A 9,460-nucleotide genomic window follows, 5' to 3' on the forward strand; every position below is an offset into this window, starting at 1 on the left:
ATGATGGTGATGATGATGATGATGATGATTAAAGTTTGTATTAAAAAAAGGACACAAAATAGGTCGGTGATATCATACCATCAGCGCAAAACCAGGAACATTATGTATCAAAACTTTTAAGGACTTCTGTTGGTTTACAACCAATTGGTTGTCTTGGATGTTTGGTGTTTTAGGGAAATAATTGAGGTATTGTGGTTTTGGCTTCTTCGGTTCTTCATTAGTTTTAGAGTAAGTAATATGAGGTCTTTTGGTAGTCATTCTGATTTAGAGATGTAATCAGACACCTGAATATTAAAAACATGTTTCATTAAGAAAATCAGATATTTATTGTCATGGAGGAATTTCTGTAAATAAACTTTTGATGCCAAAGATTTTAAAACAAAAAAAATATTTAACCTTTAATCATTCTGTCAAATGTAATGCTTATTTAAGAAAGGCGGCGAGCTGGCAGAAACGTTAGCACGCCGGGCGAAATGCGTAGCCGTATTTTGTCTGCCATTACATTCTGAGTTCAAATTCCACCGAGGTCGACTTTGCCTTTCATCCTTTCGGGGTCGATAAATTAAGTACCAGTTATGCACTGGGGTCGATGTAATCGACTTAATCCATTTGTCTGTCCTTGTTTGTCCCCTCTGTGTTTAGCCCCTTGTGGGTAGTAAAGAAATATGTAATACTTATTTATTCATATTGTATTGAATTAATCATACATTATCTTGTTTCATAGCGAAGGGCTTCTGACTTTTGATTTGTATTGCAGTAGGATTAAACATAGACCAGACAATTTCTTTTTATAGAACTTTCCAATTTCCTACTGATAATGAACACAATAATATGTATTAAGATTATACAGATTTCTTCATGTTGTATGTACAATGATGATAAACAAAATTTTTAAGGCGCAGGAGTGGCTGTGTGGTAAGTAGCTTGCTTATCAATCGCATGGTTCCGGGTTCAGTTCCACTGCGTGGCACCTTGGGCAAGTGTCTTCTACTATAGCCTCGGGCTGACCAAAGCCTTGTGAGTGGATTTGGTAGACGGAAACTGAAAGAAGCCCATCGTATATATGTATATCTATTATATAAAATCCATTCTGTCTGTCTATGTGTGTGTGTCTTCTAGGATCTCGGGCATCCTTCATCCAATTGCGCTCAAATTTGATATGTAGATTCCGACGGTATCAAGGCATGTATAAGTCTTTAAAAAATTACAAAAACCAATTCCAGGCTAGAATGTGATCGATAAAGCCGTGGGAACATGCATTTGTACATGCAAGTACAATAGCTATTGTGATCGATACTACGCGTACACGAGAAAAATGCGCATGCAGTTTGCGCAAATAAAGCTGGCTGGCTTGAAAAACCCCCACAAAATGCAGTATATTTAAGAGACCAAAAAAGTAAGATGCAAAAGAGACATTTTCTTCAAACTTGGCATAAAGGAAGGAAAGACTATTTGGTTCCTCAAGAAGTTTTTTTTTTGGATAAAATCGTTTTTCTTTGGAATAGTAAAAAGTCTATCTTTATTTCTTCTTTTGCTGGTGTCTCAAATTTAGATTAAATAAGTGTTTCTCAAAGGGGAGGCTTATGGGATGGACGGACAAGTTGTTTTGAGAAAATTCGGTTTAAATGTTTGACAACTCAGCACCGTCCATTGGCTGGGGGGGTGTTTTGCTCGTATAGATATATATATATATATATGTATGTATGTGTGTGTATATGTTTGTGTGTCTGTGTTTGTTCCCCCAACATCGCCTGACAACTGATGCTGGTGTGTTTACATCACTGTAACTTAGCAGTTCGGCAAAAGAGACCGGTAGAATAAGTACTAGGCTTACAAAGAATAAGTTCTGGGGTCGATTTGCTCGACTAAAGGCGGTGCTCCAGCATGGCCCTAGTCAAATGGCTGACACAATTAAAAGAGTAAAGAGAGTATATCTACACAAAAACTCCCACCCCTCCGACTTTGTTTCCTCATATCTTCCAGGAAAATTAATATCTTTTATCAGTTACTAAAAATACGCTTCAGATATTGTGTAGATTCCGATTATATTGGAAAAGAAAAAGAAAAATGCCGTGCGTGAGGAGAGGAGTTTCGGAAAATTCACATGAATCGGTTTTGTTTCCTGATGACTTTTTTTTTTTTAATGGGTATTTCTGAATGAAATTTTCTTCATGTATCTTTCAGAGCGTGTAGATTACGATTATATCGTAATTTAATACGAAAAACAAAAAAATTAATGGGTTTGCACACGTACATACTGACACACATCAGATATATACAAAAGGAAACTTGAAATTTGGGGTAAAAATATGATGTGTCAAATTCTCATGTAATCGTAATTTGCACACCCTGAAAAGCATTTGTAGAAAATTTAATAACGAAATACCCATTTTTCCGAAAGTTATGAGGAAACAAATCGAATTTTTTGAAATTCTTGTCCCCACTCTTGGAAAAATATTTTTCATAACAAATTTCAATATAATAAGGATCTACACCATATGCAGCATATTTGTAGAAAATTTTATAGAAAAAATATTTATTTTTCTGGAAGTTATGAGGAAACAAAGTCGGGGTGGGGGGCGACCACTTCAGTAGTTATTCCCCGTAGTTATGGCAACATGTGCGCGAGTTTACATACATACGTACATAGTACCCGTGTATTGTGTGTGTGTACGTGTGTGTGTGCGTGTGTGTGTGTGTGTGTGTGTGTGTGTGTGTGTGTGTGTGTGCGTGTGTGTGTGTGTGTGTGTGTGTGTGAAAAAATCAATTAAAACTTTTATTTCGATACATAAAAAACTTGGCGTCGTTAATATAAAAGGTGCGTGACAACGAAATATAATTAAAGACGCACAATTGCTTCGTAAACTAATCAATATGTCAATTTGGTTAATTGCAATATTTCTACCAAGTTATATGAAACGAGATGTGCTTCACTATGACTGTCATATACCAATAATAAGTAGTCTATGATATCGAAAAAAACAGAAATAATATTACCTTTGTAGTAGCGTCTTAAACTGTATTCGGAAACAGGTTCCATGTTGTAATTAGCTGTTGCTAGGTAACAATATGTAAATATTGCTTTTTTTTCTTCCCAGAATGCAAATGGATTTTTCTTTAAAAAAAGACCCCCATTTATTTCAGCGATCTTTTACGTAGATAAACATTGTTTTTTTTTTCTTCTGTGAGATGTATAAATATTAATATCTAAGAGTATGCAAATGTAAATAGCCAAAGTTGTCCTCTTCGTGACGGATAGCTTATTAAAAGTGGGTGGGTAATAATAAAATCTGTTAACTTTGCGACTTTTCAATTCTCCACCCACCTTCACGTTTTAAAAATATGGAGATAACAATTTTCAAAAACTAAAAAGTTCTTTTCAATTTAAAAACACTTTCCTTCTCTCTTCAAAAATACTCCACCGGCTCGCCTTCAAAAAGTTTTGAAACTTGTCTTTCATTTACACGCGTGTTGCCGAATGCTGATCGATAGGCAGCAGACGACGGGACTTAAGCCTGAAGGTGGTCGCTCGATATGCTAGAAACAACAGCCAAATGGCCTTCGTACTGCGTGTTTCTTAAGTCTTATAAAATGAAGACAACATTGGCTAATCTGATGCATGGATCTTTTCGGTTTGAACGGCAGTTTTTAAAAATAATTTCCACGTAACTAAACACTTTTAAACTTCGTATACTGGTAGAATGTGTTTATAAAACATCTTTTTCTCTTGGCTTTATTGAGAAAATTCTATAGTTTGTAAGATATTTGTTGTTGTTTTTTCTTCAATTTCTGCAATTTCAACCAATCAATGACGTCTATTGGGGTGAAAACATTTTGTGCCATATGAATATGTCGAGAAACAGATTGGGTTTATTTACATTTCTGAAGAAAAAAAGATACCCTTCCCCCACCCCTAACTCTAACCCTAAAACAGATTGAGATGCAATAGATCGATACTAGGGTCATAATTATGGGTGACAATTTCATATGACACTGCTAGAAAAAACTGCCGTTCAAACCGAAAAGATCCTGATGCATTTTTATGGCTGTTGGTTGGGTGGAATCTTTTCCGTTTAAGATACAGGGCTCCATGATTTTATTGAGAATTTTTTCGGCTGTGTGGTAAGAGACCCTGACGGGCCTTCGCAGGTGGCTGCGAAGGTCATGAGGGAGAACGACCTGTTCATGATAATGGGCTCCTTCCCCCAAGGATACCTACAGATTAATGTTAAATTGGCCCGACTTGGAGCCGTCCAGGTGTTTTGCTGAAGCGAGAAGTCTGGTCGGGCAAGAAGATTATTTTATTGATTGCTTAATGGACTTGTGTAAGAGGTCTATTGCCTCCTTAAAGTGTTATTCTGTAAGAGGTTTGTTGCCTCAAAATGTTTTATAAAAGTACAATGTGCTCGGGTATACAGCAATCGGCGGGCGTTGCTGTTGCCCTCGTAATTATCATATCGTTAATCATTCCATCTCATTATGTCCGTTTCCAGCCCGCAGCTTCCTTTCTTTGTAAGGCCCTTCTGGCCAATTAAATGAATGAAAGAAGCTTGCTTTCCAACCACATGGTTCCGTGTTCAGTCCCACTGCGTGACACCTTGGGCAAGTGCCTTCTACTATAGCGTTGGGCCGACGAAAGCCTTGTGAGTGGATTTGGTTGACGGAAGCTGAAAGAAGCCCGTCGTATGTATATGTGTGTGTGTATATATATATATATATATATATATATATATATATATATATATATATGTATGTATGTATATATATATATATATGTATGTATGTATGTATGTATGTATGTATGTATGTATGTATGTATGTATGTATGTATATATTTATGTATGTATGTATGTATGTATGTATGTATGTATGTATGTATGTATGTATGTATGTGTTGTTTGAGTCTGTGTTTGTCCCTCACCATCGTTTGACAACCGATGTTGGTGTGTTTACGTCCCCGTCACTTAGCGGTTCGACAAAAAGACACCGATAGAATAAGTACTAGGCTTACAAAGAATAAGTCCTGGGGTCGATTTAGTCGACTAAAGGTGGTGCTCCAGCATGGCCGCAGTCAAATGACTGAAACAAGTAAAAGAGTAAAAGAGTTATGAGTATATGGTAAAATGTTTGGTTCCAAACCACTCGATTCCAGTTTCAATCCTTCTGCGTGGAACCTTGGACCAGTGTTTTCTACAGCCCCGTACCGACCAAAATCTTGTGAGTTAATTTGGCAGACAGAAACTGCGTGAATCCCGTCATATTCACATGCTGTTACCTATCGATTTATGTGCTTCGAGATTTACTGTTCCGAAAAAAGAATGTATGTATGTATTATGTATGCATGTATGCGCGTGTGTCTTTGTGTTTGTGTCTTTTTACCAAACGTTTGATAACCGGTGTTGGTTTGTTTACCTTACAAAACATCAGACCGATAAAGTAAGTACCAGATAAATATTCGAGTAAAATTATTTGTAGCGCTTAGTGAAATACATTATCTCTCTTTAAGAGATATCATACAAATGCAGACGTGGCGTATAACAGCCGGCCTTCGGCTGCTTAGACCCAGTTGTATCCGCTGCTCTGATAGGTTGGTTTTGGTGCAGTTTTAACTCTTGCCTTATTTCGCGCCAATGTGTAAACCAACCAATCGCAACCTTCTGATAAGGTACCGTGACACTGTTTTTCTAAAGCTCGTTTGAGCCAACTAATCTCTTTAAAAACTAGTCACAACAAACCATTACTGGTCTTTGGTCCTAGACCATTGACCACAGAGCATCTAGCGACAGACAGTTCCAGCGATCGCAACACCAACGCCACTGCAGTATTTCAGGACTTTTCTCCACCGTTGCATTCACCACCATCGTCTACATCAATACGTACGCAGCAACATCGCCCAGGTTTACTACACGCTGTTTGTGAATACTCACCAAGGTTAACAGCCAACTCTACCTGCGAGAACTTTCTGTACCAAGTAACCCGGCACAGCATTGATGTCACAACCGCTACACGACATATGTTCAACCAGCATTTGTCTTGTGACCCCAACTTCATTGTTATAGAACTATGACTATTGCGTTTCTTACTACGAACTGGTATTTTTATCTTTTACCTTGTGTCTGATCTATTTTTAGCGTCCTGAGAGACTCATGTCTAGGCTCTGTATCATGTCTCACAGGCATACACCTTGTTTGTACTTATAACGCACACACGTACACAGACACTCTGCTACCCACATGTCAACACCTAAATAAAACCTTTCTCTTGCATTTTACGGTTGTGTTTTCTCCTTATTCATTTTGGCACTTACTTTGGCTTTCATTGTAAGGCGACTGTGCGGCGTTTAAAAAGAGACATTCAATCGTCACCATCTCCTTTCGCACGGTCGTTCTACATATTAATAGAGAAACGAAAAGAAACTTTGGAAACAGCAACGCCACCACAGAATCGATCTATTGACCCTAGAACCGATCTATTGCATTTCAATCTATTTTAGGGTTAGGGTTAGGGTTAGGGGTGGGGGAAGGGTATCTTTTTTTTCTTCAGAAATGTAAATAAACCAAATCTGTTTCTTAAACGAGGGACATATTCATACGGCACAGAATGCTTTTTAACTCAATAGACATCACTGATTGGTTGAAATTACAGAAATTGAAGAATAAAAAAAACAAATATCTTACAAACTATAGAATTTTCTCAATAAAGCCAAGAGAAAAAGATGTTTTATAAACACATTCTACCAGTATACGAAGTTTAACATTTTTTAGTTACCTAGAAATTATGTTAAAAACTGCCGTTCAAACCGAAAAGATCCGATTACTGTATATATATAAACCCATAGTTGTCATAAAGGGGAAGTTGTTCTCTTGTGGCGAACACAAAACCGATAAGCATAACTACATTCGAATTTGCCGAAATATATTAAGAATAAATATGCAAGACAGCGTTGTAACGAGTTAATCAATCATTTTTGCTATTTCGCATAAAATTGCCTTCGGAAGCAAATGTTGCTCTGTCCATTTTATTTTGATATTGTAGATCTATTAATCCGTTTGTCTGTCCTTGTTTGTCCTCTCTGTGTTTAGCCCCTTGTGGGTAGTAAAGAAATAGGTACTTCGTCTGTTTTTACGCTTTGAGTTCAAATTCCGCCGAGGTCGACTTTGCCTTTCATCCTTTCGTGGTCGATAAATTAAGTACCAGTTGCGTACTGGGGTCGATCTAACCGACTGGACCCCACTCCCCAAAACTTTCGGACCTTGTGCCTAGAGTAGGAAAGAATATTCTAGATCTATCTTTTGTTAATAAAATAGAACGTGACAAAATGTATAGTTATTGAATTCCTTAGAAATTCAATGTTTGCTTTTAACTGGTTGTGCAGACTATGACCAAAGACTCAACGGAGTCGTACTATTATATTTCAATGAAAGATCTATTAAATAAACAATGATGTCACTACGAATATGCTGCCTGTCAATAAAAAGAGCTTTATAAAGTTAGTTGTAGTCCACTCCCAAATGATTATCATAAAAGAAAAGTATTTTTTATTTTCTTTTTGAATGATACAGTATTATATCCGCTGATGTTTGTTTGGTTATATTTCTTTTTTCATTTTGGCACAAGGCAAGCAGTTTTGAGAGTAGGGGATAAGTCGACCCCAGTACTTGACTGGTACTTTTATTTTATCGATTCTGAGAGGATAGAACCAAAAGTTGACCCTGGTAGAACATGAAGTGTGGATGTAAAACCAGAAATGCCACTAAGAATTTACTCCGGAACGTTAACGATTCTGCCAGCCTGCCAACTTCTCATAATTTTTTTTTTGTTTTTTTTTTTCTGTTAATGTTAGAATTTGTGTAGGGTGGCGAGCTGGCGAGCTGAAGCCAATTGTGTAAGTGGCTGAGCACTCCACAGACACGTGTACCCTTAACGCAGTTCTCGGGGATATTCAGCGTGACACAGAGAGGGACAAGGCCGGCCCTTTGAAATACAGGTACAACAGAAACAGGAAGTAAGAGTGAGAGAAAGTTGTGGTGAAAGAGTACAGCAGGGATCACCACCATCCCCCCTGCCAGAGCCTCGTGGAGCTTTAGGTGTTTAGAAGCATTTTGTCCGCGTTTACGTTCTGAGTTCAAATTCCGCCGAGATCGAGCTTTATCTTTTCGGGGTCAATAAAATAAGGGATCTTTACCTTTTGACCGACAGATTTAAAAAATAATTTTTTGTAACTCAACACTTTCAAACTTCGGACACTGGTAGAATCTGTCATATAAAACATTTTTTACTCTTAGTAGTTTTGAGAAAAGTTATTTCACGTTAAAGTTGTCGTATTTCGGTAATTTCAACCAATCAATGACGTGTATTCAGCTGAATAAAATTACTGCCGTTGTTTGTCAACAACTATCGGCGGTGTATTTTTCGTTTGTCACTCTTATTTATGACATCATTCGTGCGTTTGTACTGGTTTTAGCTTTAAGATTTTAGGGTTGGGATTTTAGGGAGTTCTTGTTGACAAACAACAACAGTAATAGTGAAAGTGCTAAGCGTCATGCTTATAACACTGGAAGATAAACTGGCTACGATAAAACGCCATGAAAAAGGTGAGAAAGTGGTAGCAATTGCACGATCTCTTGGGATGAGTCGGACAACTGTATCGACGATTGTACAAAACAAGATTTTAGCACATATCAAACTATGTATTATTGAAAATGTGGAGGCACAATGGCCCAGTGGTTAGGGCAGTAGACTCGCGGTTTCGATTCCCAGACCGGGCGTTGTGAGTGTTTATTGAGCGAAAACACCTAAAGCTCCACGAGGCTCCGGCAGGGGATGGTGGTGATCCCTGCTGTACTCTTTCACCACAACTTTCTCTCACTCTTACTTCCTGTTTCTGTTGTACCTGTATTTCAAAGGGCCGGCCTTGTCACTCTCTGTGTCACGCTGAATAATCCCCGAGAACTACGTTAAGGGTACACGTGTCTGTGGAGTGCTCAGCCACTTGCACGTTAATTTCACGAGCAGGCTGTTCCGTTGATTCGGATCAACCGGAACCCTCGTCGTCGTAACCGACGGAGTGCTTCCATCCATTATTGAAAATGCCTTCATAAATAAAGTACAGGACTGGGAATGGTTATTATCGGTTTAGCCTAGAGACAAGTAAATTCGGCCTAGCCTAGAGACAAGTTAATTCTACTGAAGTCGATTTTCGACTTAAGTCGCGTCTCCTGAAGCCAATTAACGACGTAGGGTGAGGCACGCCTGGAGTTGATTTGTTCGACTAAAACCTGCAATGTAAATCCATTCGATGAACAGAGGTTAATAACCAGATTCGGTTTGATAAGGTCGAGAAATAGCTTAGAAGCCTGTGCTGCAGCAGGGCATAACCTAGCGACCAAAACTTGGAAATTATTAAAAGAATGACGCAGACACACAGACACCCATGCACACACACGCAAACACGCCTGTA

The sequence above is a fragment of the Octopus sinensis genome, linkage group LG19 (genome assembly GCF_006345805.1).
Source record: "Octopus sinensis linkage group LG19, ASM634580v1, whole genome shotgun sequence".
NCBI classification, from domain to species: domain Eukaryota; kingdom Metazoa; phylum Mollusca; class Cephalopoda; order Octopoda; family Octopodidae; genus Octopus; species Octopus sinensis.